The sequence below is a fragment of the Bos grunniens genome, chromosome 4, assembly GCF_055505025.1.
Source record: "Bos grunniens cultivar Pamir isolate PY7600 chromosome 4, Bosgru_T2T1.0, whole genome shotgun sequence".
NCBI lineage: Eukaryota > Metazoa > Chordata > Mammalia > Artiodactyla > Bovidae > Bos > Bos grunniens.
The window spans coordinates 116022814-116037527 of record NC_141168.1 but is presented as its reverse complement, the minus strand read 5'-3'; the positions used below and the strand labels follow the sequence as shown (position 1 = coordinate 116037527).

The window sequence follows — 14714 nt, the reverse complement described above, 5'->3', positions numbered from 1 at the left end:
AGTGAGGTAATGCTCAAAATTCTCCAAGCCAGGCTTCAGCAATATGGGAACCGTGAACTTCCTGATGTTCAAACTGGTTTTAGAAAAGGCAGAGGAACCAGAGATCAAATTGCCAACATCCGCTGGATCATGGAAAAAGCAAGAGAGTTCCAGAAAGACATCTATTTCTGCTTTGACTATGCCAAAGCCTTTGACTGTGTAGATCACAATAAACTGTGGAAAATTCTGGAAGAGATGGAAATACCAGACCACCTGATCTGCCTCTTGAGAAATCTGTATGCAGGTCAGGAAGCAACAGTTAGAACTGGACACGGAACAACAGACTGGTTCCAAATAGGAAAAGGAGTACGTCAAGGCTGTATATTGTCACCTGCTTATTTAACTTCTATGCAGAGTACATCATGAGAAAAAGCTGGACTGGAAGAAACACAAGCTGGAATCAAGATTGCTGGGAGAAATATCAATAACCTCAGATATGCAGATAACAACACCCTTATGGCAGAAAGTGAAGAGGAACTCAAAAGCCTCTTGATGAAAGTGAAAGAGGAAAGTGAAAAAGTTGGCTTAAAGCTCAACATTCAGAAAACGAAGATCATGACATCCAGTCCCATCACTTCATGGGAAATAGATGGGGAAACAGTGGAAACAGTGTCAGGCTTTATTTTTCTGGGCTCCAAAATCACTGCAGATGGTGATTGCAGCCATGAAATTAAGACACTTACTCCTTGGAAGAAAAGTTGTGACCAACCTAGATAGCATATTCAAAAGCAGAGACATTACTTTGCCAACAAAGGTTTGTCTAATCAAGGCTATGGTTTTTTCCTGTGGTGATGTATGGGTGTGAGAGTTGGACTGTGAAGAAGGCTGAGCACCGAAGAATTGATGCTTTTGAAGTGTGATGTTGGAGAAGACTCTTGAGAGTCCCTTGGACTGCAAGGAGATTCAACCAGTCCATTCTGAAGGAGATCAGCCCTGGGATTTCTTCGGAGGGAATGATGCTGAAGCTGAGACTCCAGTACTTTGGCCACCTCATGCGAAGAGCTGACTCATTGGAAAAGACTCTGATACTGGGAGGGATTGAGGGCAGGAGGAGAAGGGGATGACAGAGGTTGAGATGGCTGGATGGCATCACTGACTCGATGGACTTGAGTCTGAGTGAACTCTGGGAGTTTGTGATGGACAGGGAGGCCTGGCGTGCTGTGATTCGTGGGGTCACAAAGAGTCAGACACGACTGAGCGACTGAACTGAACTGAACTGAACTGAACTGAAGAGCTCTCTTAAAATCCTTTTAAATATAAAAACTTTCTCATTCCAGGATCTGTCACGTAGCCATTGCGAGTTTAGAATCACCAGAGGAATACCAGTTCCAAAATGTGGCTCAAATCCAGTAAACCTTTTTGTTACCACATCCTTTCCAGATTCTTAGACAGCAATATTATAGAAATGAATTTATCATTTCCCCAAGACTCTTAGGCTAGCAAAACTTTGTTTAATAGATAGCTTGTTCACAAGAGAGAAAGTGGGATAAAAAGGTGTCAGCTCCCCAAACAGAAGGGGCTTTTATAACAAAAGGGAGGCTTTATCTCATCAGCAGTGATTATTTCCTTGTCAAACTTACTTGATCAATAGCAGGTGGCTCCATGGGGGTAAGCAGGAATAAGGAGGGCTTCTGTGAGTTGAAAGGAGTGTATGTGAATTTTTCCCAAGAAAGCACAGGAGCAGATAAATTAAAATTTATGGTTGGGCTCCTTGTCTTGTGGCAACCAGGTGTACTCATTAGTGTAACAGGGATAAAGTTAATCTTTCACTCCTGACATCCTGGTTTTTGTCTCTGGGACTCAGGCCCCCGGGGCCTTTATTCTTTAGTTCGCAACTCCTGTTTTGCCCAAGGCTGTCCCCCCACTAGTCTCCTCATCCTTTTCCAAAACAGCTGCCTTCCTGTCCTCCTGTCTCATTGTTATGGCTTAACAGTGGATGGAAGAGTTATCCTCAGAAGGGTACACAGAGGCAGCCCCATCATCTACTCACTCCCACAGGTAGTTGTAAGAAAAGAAACCAAGTCACCATGGGTAGCAAAGGCAACTAGAAAGGACACCGCTCAGACTTAGGAGTCCAGGGGCTGGTGCCAGTGAGCAGGAAAGGATCTCAGGCACGTAGTCGGATGCCCCGCCGGTAGATGCAGGTCTAACAACATGCACCCCTGTGTGGTGGAAAACGAGGAGACCATTCTTACTGTGTCCAAGCCAAGTTCTCAAGCTACCCATGGGAGGACACGGTTCTATAATGAAAGAAAAGTAAAAGTTAAAGCACTCAGTCTTGTCTGAATCTTTGTGACCATGGACTGTATAGGGGACTGAATTCTCCAGGCCAGACTACTGGAGTGGGTAGGCAGATAGCCATTCCCTTCTCCAGGGAATCTTCCCAACCCAGGAGTTGAACCCGGGTCTCCCACATTGCAGGCAGATTCTTTACCAGCTGAGCCACAAGGGTAAGCCTGAGAATACTGGAGTGGGTAGCCTATCCTTTCACCAGCGGATCTTCCTGACCCAGGAATCAAACCAGGGTCTCCTGCATTGCAGGCAGATTCTTTATCAACTGAGCTGGAAGCGCTGGGTCTATAATATAGATATTCAAATCAAAGTCACCCAAGAGTCATAATACCCAAAGAACTGGTTCCTACCTCATTTATCAGGAGCAATGGGCTGACTGGAGGTGCTTGGTCCTTGCAGAATAACACTGGGCCATGACACTAGTAACAGTGAAGCAGGAAGGAAGGAAGCAGGACACAACCTTTCAAAAAATGACAGAGACCAAGGACGTGACATAGAATGATTAGAACCAAATAGGTTCAAAAAGCCAGATAAGTTGGCTTCTGCTAGACTTTGAGTCTCAGTATACACTCACCACAACACATCAGCATGCTAAATGACACACCCTTAGGCACCATGACAGTTCTGAGGCTAACCATCAAAGACCAAAAGGTGGGCGGCAACCCAATTCCTTGAAATCTCCACTCCTTCCCCAAAAAGAGTTGGAATAATCCTCCCACTCATTTAGTTTATGAAATTACTGTCAACTACAAGTTGGTGCTTGCCAAGGGCATTTGCCATCCGCCCCTGCAGATATTGAATTCTGTGCTGTTGACCTTAGACATGGCTTTAAGGAAGTTCAGGGTGGAGAATGTGGCACTTTGTGATCCAAGGAAACATTTGGAACAGGTCTTTAGACAGATATTTTCAGGAACCAATTTTATGATCCTAATTCTTGAAAAATTATCTAAAAAGCTATCTTATAAAAGCACAAAATCACTTCATGGTGACATCAGCTCCTAGTGACTAGCAGAAAACTTTTTGTAAAATAAGTGCTTGATGGCATTGAACCATCCCCTTTACCAAAATCATATATAGTGAACTTCACCTACTATTTCTTTGGAGCAGAGCAGTTTCTCAGAGGTATCTGAGGTGCAGAATCTTCAGAATCATCTGGGCTGCAGTTCTCATTTTACCCCAAATAAAATAACTCACAACCCTCACATTGTGTATCTTTTTTTAGTCAATATTACCTAGTCTATAAAGACTAACCAATTCATATTTTGAGGCCACTCTCTCCTTGGAGATGGCCACAATCTATCTGTGGAGTGTATTTCTCCCTAAATAAATCCACTTCTTACCTACCACTTTGTCTCTCACTGGTTCTTTCTGCAATGAGACATCAAGAACCTGAGCTTCATTAAGTCCTGAAATCAGGTGTGTGATCTCAGTTGGAAGACCATAGGTTTGGGCTGGGTTCAAGTCCCAATCTGGAGAAGGCAATGGCAATCCACTCCAGTACTCTTGCCTGGAAAATCCCACAGACAGAGGAGCCTGGTAGGCTGCATTCCATGGGGTCGTGAAATGTCAGACGCGACTGAGCAACTTCACTTTCACTTTCCTGCATTGGAGAAGGAAATGGCAACCCACTCCAGTGTTCTTGCCTGGAGAATCCCAGGGATGGCGGAGCCTGGTGGGCTGCCGTCTATGGGGTCGCACAGAGTCGGACATGACTGAAGCGACTTAGCAGCAACAGCAGCAGCAGCAGCAGCAGCAAGTCCCAATCTCAGTTACATGACTTCAGCAGCCTATCTTTATTTAAAATTTTGATATTTAGTCACTGAAGTTAATCTGGCAAACACCAAGTTAAATCTCAAAGACAGAGTTTTGGGTGAACTAGAAAAGCACAGCTTTATTGCTTTACCAGGCAAAGGGGGCCACAGCCGATTAATACCCCCAAAACTGTGTGTTCTTACATGGAGTGGATAACGAGTTTTGCAGTAATGGTTCAAAGAAAGTGTGATTGAGGTTTAAAATCCTACTCAGTCAGTGTAGGAATCTGAAACCTCAGTCTTGTTTTCAATAAACATCTCGCTCCATTAACCTAAAGCTATATACCCTTGGTTCCTGACTTTCAGAGGAAGGTGTCCTTGGTTTGGTAGATCATAAAATGTTTAGATCCAGGACAGGACAACCATTAACTTCTGCCCCTCATATCTAAAAGAAAAACAACAGGTAGACCATCAACTTTTGGCCCGCATCCCATCCTTTTTAAAATGGCCAGGGGGCATGAAAAAGAGTGGCAACTTAATCTGAGGATCAAGAAGTCATAAAGATGTTAAGTTAAACATTATGACCTTTCCAGGTTGACTAGAAATGACATATTTTAAGGACAGGAGCCAACTAAAACTGTACACATCAATACTGATAAGGATAGAAAAACTTATCTATCCTCAAAGATATTGTGTGCATCCCTTGATCTGCCAGGAGGACCTGCTCCAAGGCTGCAGCATTGTCTCTTGAGTCTTCCTCCCTTTTCTCTGCATCCCCTTCCTTCTCTGATTCACAACTATTTGAACCTGCATTTGGAATCAGGAAATGTCAGGTTGCCAAAAATCTTGGCTCTCTGTGCACCAATGCCAAGCAGAAATATGGAGACAGTTATGGAGAAAGAAAGAATGGCTTTACTACTTTGCCAAGCTAAGGAAGAACAGTAGGTGCGTGCCTCAAGAGCTGTGACCCCTTCCCTGGTGAGTAGGGAAAGGTTATAGCATCAAGCAGGAGTATGTGAAGTCACTCAGTCGTGTCCAATTTTTATGAGCCTCTCTGGTCCTTTAATCTTGCCTCAGGTGATTTCCTTGCTGTTCTTCCTTTGATTAGCAACTGTTCTGCCATTTAGAACTGAGAGAAGGTCACAGGGAGGCTGGAGTCTTGCTTACAAGAAATGAGGGACAAAAAGGCCTCCATGCACAGAAGTCCCACAGGGCCCTGCTTGGCATCAGTCATGAAGACTGAATGAAGCCTATTTCCTGTAATCAAGAAGTGGGGGACACAGAAAAGCTTTTGGGCCCAGGATCCCCACAAGGCCCTCCACAGTTTTTATGTTTTATATCATCAACATAAAAGTTTTCCACTAATTATGATTTTCAACATGTTGAATTAATATATTATTTATCTTGATTACTGAGTTTACTGTTACCCTCTTAAGACTCTGCCCAAGTTGAGTGCTGTAGGGGAGTAAAAATGTTCTCTTCTGCTCTTACAGGTTTGTGGCTGATCTAAAAATTAAGTTAACGTAAGACAGATTAACAGGAGAGGGGGAACAAATGAGTTATGCTTGTATGTACAGGAGCCCACAAAGATCTGAGACTCAAAAGGCCAACAGACCACTGAGGCTCAGGTAGCTTTCACAGCTAAGGGAATGGGCAGGGGTCTGGGGCTTCAAAGGGGGAAGGGGTTCCAGAAGATGGGAAGAGGAAGTGTTTGGTGAGCAAAGATACGTCTCTGACTGCTATGGTGATATCTGTTCCTGGTAAGTCCCCTTTTGTAATATAAACCTCCTGTACAAATGTAGGTTTCTCTTCCAGCCCAGTCCCTCAGTCATGTCCAGCTCTTTGCAACCCCATGGACTGCAGGATGCTAGGCCTCCCTGTCCATCACCAACACCTGGGCCTTGCTCAAACTCATGTCCATAGAGTCGGTGATGCCATCCAACCATCTCATCCTCAGTCATCCCTTTCTCCTACTGCCTTCAGTCTTTCCCAGCATCAGGGGCTTTTCCAGTGAGTCAGTTCTTCCCTTCAAGTGGCCAAATTATTGGATCTTCAGCTTTAGCATCAGTCCTTCCAATACATATTCAGGACTGATTTCCTTTAGAATTGACTGTTTGATCTCTTTGCAGTCCAAGGCACTCTCAAGACTCTTCTCCAATACCACAGTTCAAAAGAATCAGTTCTTCAATGTCCAACTTTCCTTTCGGTCCAACTCTCACATCCATACAGGACTACTGTAAGAACCATAGCTTTGACTAGATGGACCTTTGTTGGCAAAGTAATGTCTCTGCTTTTTAATATGCTCTCTAGATTGGTCATAGCTTTTCTTCCAAGGAGCATGCGTCTTTTAATTTCTTGGCTGCAGTCACCATCTGCAGTGATTTTGGAGCCAAAGAAAATAAAGTCTCCCACTCTTTTCATTGTTTCCCCATGTATTTGCCATGAAGTAATAGGGCCAGATGCCATGATCTTAGTTTTCTGAATGTTGAGTATTAAGCTAATTTTTTCACTCTCCTCTTTCACTTTCATCAATAGGTTCTTCAGGTGCTCTTCACCTTCTGCCATAAGAGTGGTGTCCTCTGCATATCTGAGGTTATTGATATTTCTCCCAGCCATCTTGATTCCAGCTTGTGCTTCATGCAGCCTGGCATTTTGCATGATGTACTTTGCATATGCATATAAGTTAAATAAACAGGGTGACAATATACAGCCTTGACACACTTCTTTCCCAATTTGGAACCAGTCTGTTGTTCCATGTACACTTGTAACTTTTGCTTCTTGACCTGAATACAGATTTCTCAGGAGACAGCTAACGTGTTCTGGTATCCCCATCTCTTGAAGAATTTCCTACAGTTTGTTGTAATCCACACAGTCAAAGACTTTGGCGTAGTCAATAAAGCAAAAGTAGATGTTTTTCTGGAACGCTCTTGCTTTTTTGATGATCCAACAGATGTTGGCAATTCGATCTCTTGCTCCTCTGCCTTTTCTAAAACCAGCTTGAACATCTGGAAGCTCTAGATTCATGTACTGTTGAAGCCTGGCTTGGAGAATTTTGAACATTACTTTGCTAGTGTGTGAAATGGGTACAATTGTGCAGTAGTTTGAACAATTCTTTCTCTTCCTACTGGGCTAATTCAGGCTTCACAGAGGAAGCGTGTGGAAATCAGAATTGGACAGAGCGCCCTCCTGCTAGGTAGGCTCCCAATGACTGCAGCTCTGGAGGACCCAGTGAGAGCTCTGGCCCCTCCTCCCAGAGGTGCTCTGACCATGTGCCCCATCACTCCTGGTCCTCCTGGGGCAGTCGATCCAGTTCTGAGCCTGACCAGTGCCACCAGCCTGGCCACCTCGAGTTGACCACAAAGTACTGCTGTGTCCCCAAGACAGAGCTCACAAAGGGGTAACTTCTACTTTCTTTTCAGAGCTTCTCCAGCATCTACAGTTGCTCAAAATAATCCTTATGCCAAAGAGGCATATTTGGAGGTTGCATATCCTTCTCGCTTTCAAAGACCCCCTTGCCTCACTCTAACCCCATCCCCCTTACTGAAGATTATACTTTGGCAAGAAGGAACTTGCACCAACATAAAGAGAGGGTATGCAAGGTGCCAGAGTAAGCAAACAAAGGATTGGTAAATATGTGAATAAATCTACAATTGTTGATTATAAGGACTATAATAGCTAGAGTTACTATTTATTTATATAATATTAAAGATTTTTTTTTAATGTGGACCATTTTTTAAAGTTTTTATTGAATTTGTTACAACGTTGCTTCTGTTTTATGTTTGGGTTCTTCTGTCCACAAGGCCTGTGTCATCTCAGCTCCCTGACCAGGGATCAGATCTGCACCTCCTGCATTGGAAAGCAAAGTCAAAGCCTTTGGACCCCTAGAGAAGTCCTTAGAGTTAGTATTTAGAAAAGATTAAAAGCAAAGTAGTATTAAAATACTGTACCATATTGATATGAAAGATATGAAATGAGTAAAAATTGGGGGGATATTGCTTCACTTTAAATTGAATTTCAAAGTCAAGATGGTTTAAGTCTAAACCATTATAAGAATGTATAAGAAATAGAAACTTGAAGAGGTCCATTGTCAAGACCAAGTAGCTAGTTCTGAGGAGAAAAGTACTAACAGCTAAACTTGTGGACATAATAAAGTTGAGGCCTGGACTCTAGATAAAGTTAGAATTGGGATAGGGAGATCAAACCAGATCCTAAAGAGATAGGACTCCACCTGTGCCCCGGCTCTAAACTTGCCTAACTACTTGCGGACATGACATCCTTCATGCACCTGGAGGATCCCTAATCAAACTGGAGGTTGGGGGAAGGGATAAACTAGCAAGAAAGTCTTAGTTGAGAAATGCGGATGTAGCTAGTAAAGGGAGAAAGAAAGACACCATATGAGGAAATAGTGAAACATAGGCAATGCCTGGGAAGACCGTATATTCCATAGTACTCAGCCAGGGAGGGTCTGTGGAGGGGACCTGTGTGTCAGGGAAGAAATTGCTTGTTGTAACCGCCCTGAGTGTGCCTGTCCACCAGACCGCCAATATTGCCAGACCATCATTAAAAGTCTCACTTTCGCTGTGCTTCGTGTCTCTGAGTCCATTCCTTGGTTTTGGGCTGGTTGAGTGTGTTTCTCACAGAATGAAAATAAAAGAGCAGTAGAAAGAAATAAAAGGTGTAGCAGGGGTGAAGAGATGAAAACTGATTAATTAAAGACAGGAAGGAAAAGCAAAACAGCACAGGAAAGAGATGGAAAATGGAAAACAGCATGTTAAAAACAAAGCCCGGGACGATGACCCCTCTGTGAGGCTCTGTTGTGGAACACAGCTGATCTGTGTGCCTGTGTCAGGGGCTCCGTGAGGGCACATTTGTAATGGATTACAATGTAATGGATTACAATGTAATTTGTCATCACAGTCGTAACGGAAGAACACCCACATGCCATCTCCCGCTCGCTGCACACGGGTTTGGAGTCTGGGCCTGGCGTACATGGGTTCTCTGCTCAGGGTCTCACCAGGCAAAAACCCTGGTGTCAGCCGGAGACGGGGACTCACCTGAGGCTCGGGGCCTTCTAGATCACTGCTTGGTGGCAAAACTCATTTCCTTGCTACTGTAGAACTAAGGCCCCCTATTCCTTCTTTTTTTTAAATTAATTTTTACTGGAATATAGCTGCTTTACAATGTTTTGTTAGTTTCTGCAGTATAGCAAGGTGAATCAGTTATATATACACATATATCCCCTCTTTTTTAGATTTCCTTTCCATTTAGGTCACCACAGAGAATTGAGTAGAGCTCCCTGAGCTACACAAAAGGTTGTCATTGGTTATGTTTTTCCTACACGGTGTCAATAGACCATGTGTGTCAACCCCAATCTCTCGATCCATCCCACTCCTCCTTCCCCCTTGGTGTCCATAACGTTTGTTCTCTACATCTGTGTCTATATTTCTGTTTGGCAGACATGTTCATCTGTATCAGTATCCTAGATTCTACATATAAACATTAGTATACAAATTTGTTCTCCTCTTTCTCACTTACTTTAGTCAGTATGACAGTTTGTAGGTCCATCCATGTCTCTGCAAATTGCACTATTTCATTTCTCTCTTTATGGCTGAGTCATATTTCACTGCATATATGTACCACATCTTCTTTGTCCATTTCTATGTCGATGGACATTTTGGCTTCTTCCATGTCCTGGTTATGAGCCCCCCCCCATAAGAGGTAAAACTATTATGTATAAAATAAATGTTACAGGATGTGATGTACAGCATGAAGAGCATAACCAATATTTTAGAATAACTTTAAATGGATCATAATCTATAAAAACATAAAAAATCTATAAAAATATGTGATCCTTTGCCTTCAGCTTCTTTAAATTTGCATGTTTTTAGGGTTCACCCGGTTACACCATGTATCACTATTTCCTTCTTTTTAATTACTGGATGGTATTCAAAATATTTCCTTTACCTATGCACTAATTGTTGAACATTTGGATTGCTTTTACCTTTTTGTTATTATGAATAATCCTGTTATGAATATTCACAGGCAAGTCTTTTTATGAATATATATTGTGTTCCCCCACTTTAGGAAGATATTTCAGAGTGAAATTTCTTAGCAATCTGCTAAATTACCAAAAAAAAAAAAAAAACCTCTCAAACTTTCTGAATCTCTGCTTATTTATCCAAGATTGGAGGTATATTAAATTATCAAGTACTGTGTCTCTATATTAAATTATCAAGTACTGTGTCTCAATTAGTTAAAAGGGGGAATAAAACCTACTCTGTGGTTAATATGACTTCACAGCCATTGCCTTATAAACACTGGGGGATGTGTCACATGACAGATTTAAATTTTTCTGTGTTAATTTATAACTCTGTTTTAGTAATAGGCTTTCATTCCATTATTCTGCAGGATGTAATCTACTTGTTCAATTAACATAAAATCGTAAACATTTTCAAGGTTGCTATTTATTCTTGTAAATTGCTGCTTAAAATTCCAGTGAATAAACATGATATGTATTTATGTAATCATTCAACTATAGATGAGAAATTCATCTCTCTTAAACATTATGAAAAGAATGCTTCCAATATCTTTGTGCAAACAGCTTTCCCATGTTTTTGGACAATTTCCTTAGGGAAAAAAAGCATCCAAATACAGTTTCTGAGTTAGAATAAATGTGCACTTAATGGCTTTTGACCCACACTGCCAAATTGCTTTCCGAAGGCCTATACCCATTTGTTCCTGCTGCCGGCAGCGCACAGATGTTAGTGTCATCACACCCTTCACATACTAAGTATTGCCTTTTCCAAGCATGGCTACTTATAGTTCTCTTTTTTCTAAATCACAAGAAATCAATGTAGAAAAACAATCTGAGGTCTGTCTCCTTTGCCTAATATACGTAAGGGACTTCCCTGGTCAGTGATTAAGACTCTACGCTTCTCACACAGGGTATGCAGGGTAGATCCCTGGTCAGTCAGGGAATTAAGATCCCACATGCTCTGCAGTGCAGCCAAAACACACAGACACACACACACACACAAAGGAAATTTTTATAAAACCCACAGCTGCCTTCTGGTTCTTAGCTCTCAAAAGGGCACATTTTCTTAGAAAACTTCAGGTTCTTTCTTAGATAAATCTTTTCTTCCTCTTTGCTCCGTCCTTCTCTCCTCTTCATTCTGAGCAGACTTGCATCTTAGATTGAAATCAACTACTCAGCTACCATCTTATCTTCCCAATCTGAGAGATTTTCCCAGACATCTACGCAAGAAGGAAAGGATGTACTCAGGAAGAAAATAACCAGAAGAGAAACAGTGTCCATACACTCTTCAGGATGCTAATCTGATAGCAGGCACACTGCTTCCTAAAGTTTGAGTCCCACATTGGCAACGGCTGTCCAGGAGCCACGGGAAGTAACAGGACCCCTCAGTCTCTGACCAAGGCAGCTCCTTGCCGTGGGTTTCAAGAACCCCAGCTCTGTGGCTATTTTTAAAGGCCACCACAACTCATGGTGGTCTGTCTCAGTGGCTGCTGACATAGGATGGGGTCCAACCCAGAACAGTCTCTGAGCTGGAGAGATTGTGCGAATTCAGTGGTGCTCTCCAGCATCATGTCAAGGCCCTGACTAAGTGAACCCCACTCACAGTCTCTGCGGGGAGCTGGAGGGCTAAGCTGAACAGAAGGCTTAGCTGAACAACACACAGTGGGTTTTATTCTGCTCACTCAGCAAGTGCTGCTCCCACAGCTTTCCCTGCTCCCACCTGAGTGCTGCTGAGGCGGGTGGATGCTCTGACTTTCTCTTAGATTGAGGTCAATTTCATTCTCAAGCAGGCATGCCTCCCTTCTGGTTCCACCCGAACATAGCTGCCCAGGACAGTCAGAGCTTGGACACATCAGTCAGCAGAGGAGGACACTCAGCATGTTGGTTACCCAGGATTTCCAAGATAAAGAGAAAACAAATCACAATTTTTAAGGACTCACAAAATCCAACACTGAAATTAGAGGACAGAGGAATCTTAGGATATACTAGAAAAAGGAAAAGAGGAATGTGCATTAAGAAACTGTTATTTTTGAGCACCTTAAGAGATGGGCAGTGTTTATGAAACGTCTTAACGGTCACTGTATCTCTTTACACATAAGGAAGGCCCACCCCCTCGCTTGGCTCAGGTTCAGCGTCACTGCTCGTGCATGGGGTGCCCAGCTCAGTTGTCACTAGGCAGTGACAAGCCCTCATGCCCAAATGAAATGAGTAATGGGACTTGAAGTCAAGGATATTGGGTCTCAATTAATCAGAAGCAAGACCTCAGAGTCAGAGGGAACTGATGTGACATTAACAAAGTCCACGGCTCCAGGGCAACAGCCAGACATTAGTCAAACCAGGAGCCTCATCCAAGGAAGCTGGAAAAGATGAAAGGTAAATGTCAAGCCACCCTTTAGCCATTTAAATGTTCACCACGTTTGAGACAAAGAAAATATTTTGGACATTACTGCTATGCCTTCACAGCCAGCTCAAGGTTTCCTATGAAATATCAGGCGCTCTCCTCTTCTCCCAGGGCCTACACATCAGGTCCTATTCATAGCCACAGATAAGCAAGTAGATCAGAGTACCTGCTCGGCTGTCTCCCCAAACTGGAATTGAGCTTCCTTTCTCAGTCTCAGCACCTAAAGGCTATTTTGTGTGTCAGTTAGATGCAATCCTGGCATCCAAGTCTGTGTTCATCACCTCCTATTTGTGAGTCCTAGGGAAAGTTCATGGAGCCAAGGAATCCTTTACTTGTGACAACTGAGGATCTCATAGAGATGGTGGGTTAGAAAGTATAAACGTCCAGAACCTAGAGCTTCGAGACACTGGATAAATGAGAGGTGATGGAGTTGTGGTGTGGCAGGGTCACACTCTGCAGAGGGTTCTCATCTGCTTCCCTTCAAGTACCATAAAGTCAGTTCATGAATGAGGAAGCCAAGGTGCAGGGAAGGGAAATTACAGAGCTAACTGGTGAGAACCACAATAGAACAGAGTCAAAACTCATGCTTTGTTTATACATTCTGTGAGTCCCCTGAGAGCAGAACACAAATACTGGGGGTTTCTGCCAGCAAGTAATAGGTGTTGTGATTCTATTTTAACTTTTTAGTCATAAGTTATAAAACTAAGACTTAGAGAAAATAAAAATTTTATTTTTATAATTTGAGAAATGTTCTTATATTCTGTTTTCTCTTATGTAAAAACATAGAGTTTTGCTTTGATTTGAGGTAATGAAAATATTCTAAGGTTGACTCTGGTAATGGTTTCATGAGTCTATGAATGTACCAAACACCACTGTACTGTAAGTATGTGAATTGTATATGTCATAGCTCAGTAAAGCTGAGAAAAATATTTAGTAAGTGAAGGGTTTGAGGAGATAAAACCTTCACTGGAAGAACAACAGTTCTTCCAGCAACCTGAGAAAAACAAGGATTTAAACAGAGCAGGATGCTATGGTCCTCCTCTCCCCTCCCATGTCCCCAGCCTGCCTTTCGCCTGCAGAAAACCTTCAGCCAAAAATAAGTTTAATCAGAGAAGTGATAAAATTCAGAAGTAAAGGAAAGCAATCGAACAGGACAAAACAATAATAATTTAGTAATTAAGCAAAGTCAAGGACATTTAATTCTTCTGCAAGGGCTGTAGATCGTTTTCTGAGCCATATTCTCAGAGCTATCTTGTAGGTACTGAAATTCCGCCATGGGAAGAAGTTAACTACACGACGCCCAGACCATAGCAAGACGTAAACTACCGCGATTCTGAGAACTAGCCTCAAAGAAACGGGAACAAATGACCAAAACAATCAACATGATGCCGGTCAGACCACCAACGACCGATCTCAAGATACCCGTCAGAGCCGACTGTGCCCACACGGCGGCCCCTCCCTCCACCTATGAAAGCTACGGCCCACTGATTGCTGGTGGCGGGGAGGGAGAGCTGGCCTTTGGACAGGCTTTCACCCTCCCCCTTGCACCGGTTGCCAGCCTCCAAAATAAAGCAAACGTTCCTGTTCACCAACCTCACCTCTTTATTAGCTTGTGAGCTGCAAGCAGCAGGACCCCACTCTCGGTAACAGGGTGAGCTGGAAGTTGGGAAGGTGAAATCTAACCTCGGATGGGCCTGCTTCTAGCTGCACCAATTACCTAACCCAGCTGGGCCTCGACATCATTTAAAATCCAATTAAAAATGGTGTGAAGGTGGTAAATAAAGACACAGCAGTTTTTGTGTGTGTGTGTGTGTGTTTTTTTTCTTTTTCCAAGTATATGTGAACATGCCTGGTACTCAAACATTGTCTGCCTTCTTTACTATTACTGAAATTCTTTTTTTTTTTTTACCCAACCACTTATTTTTTTTTTATTTTTTAAATGTAAATTTATTTATTTTAATTGGAGGTTAATTACTTTACAATATTGTATTGGTTTTGCCTAAACTATTTGGGAGTTAGTTAAATTGCTATTTAAAAATGAAGGGTAATTCCTAAAAACTGGATCTTTCTGATCACTAGGGCACAAAGAAGCCAACCTATTATACCCAGAAACAACGCAGTACACACAGGTGATTGTATTTGCATCTATTCCACATCTATGCTCCCTGGGTAGCCTCAGGCAGATGGAGAACTTGGT

The 14714-nt window shown here is 42.6% G+C and overlaps 1 long non-coding RNA gene across 1 annotated transcript; it reads right to left on the bottom strand.

Moving 5' to 3' along the window:
• Nucleotides 1-1492: 1492 nt before the first annotated feature.
• On the bottom strand, nt 1493-14243 carry LOC147374727 (uncharacterized). Its single transcript, XR_015163065.1, has 3 exons — nt 14116-14243; nt 2682-2791; nt 1493-2279 (listed from the first exon to the last, which is right to left on the bottom strand). It is a non-coding gene; the product is annotated as an uncharacterized LOC147374727 (long non-coding RNA).
• Nucleotides 14244-14714: the final 471 nt, after the last annotated feature.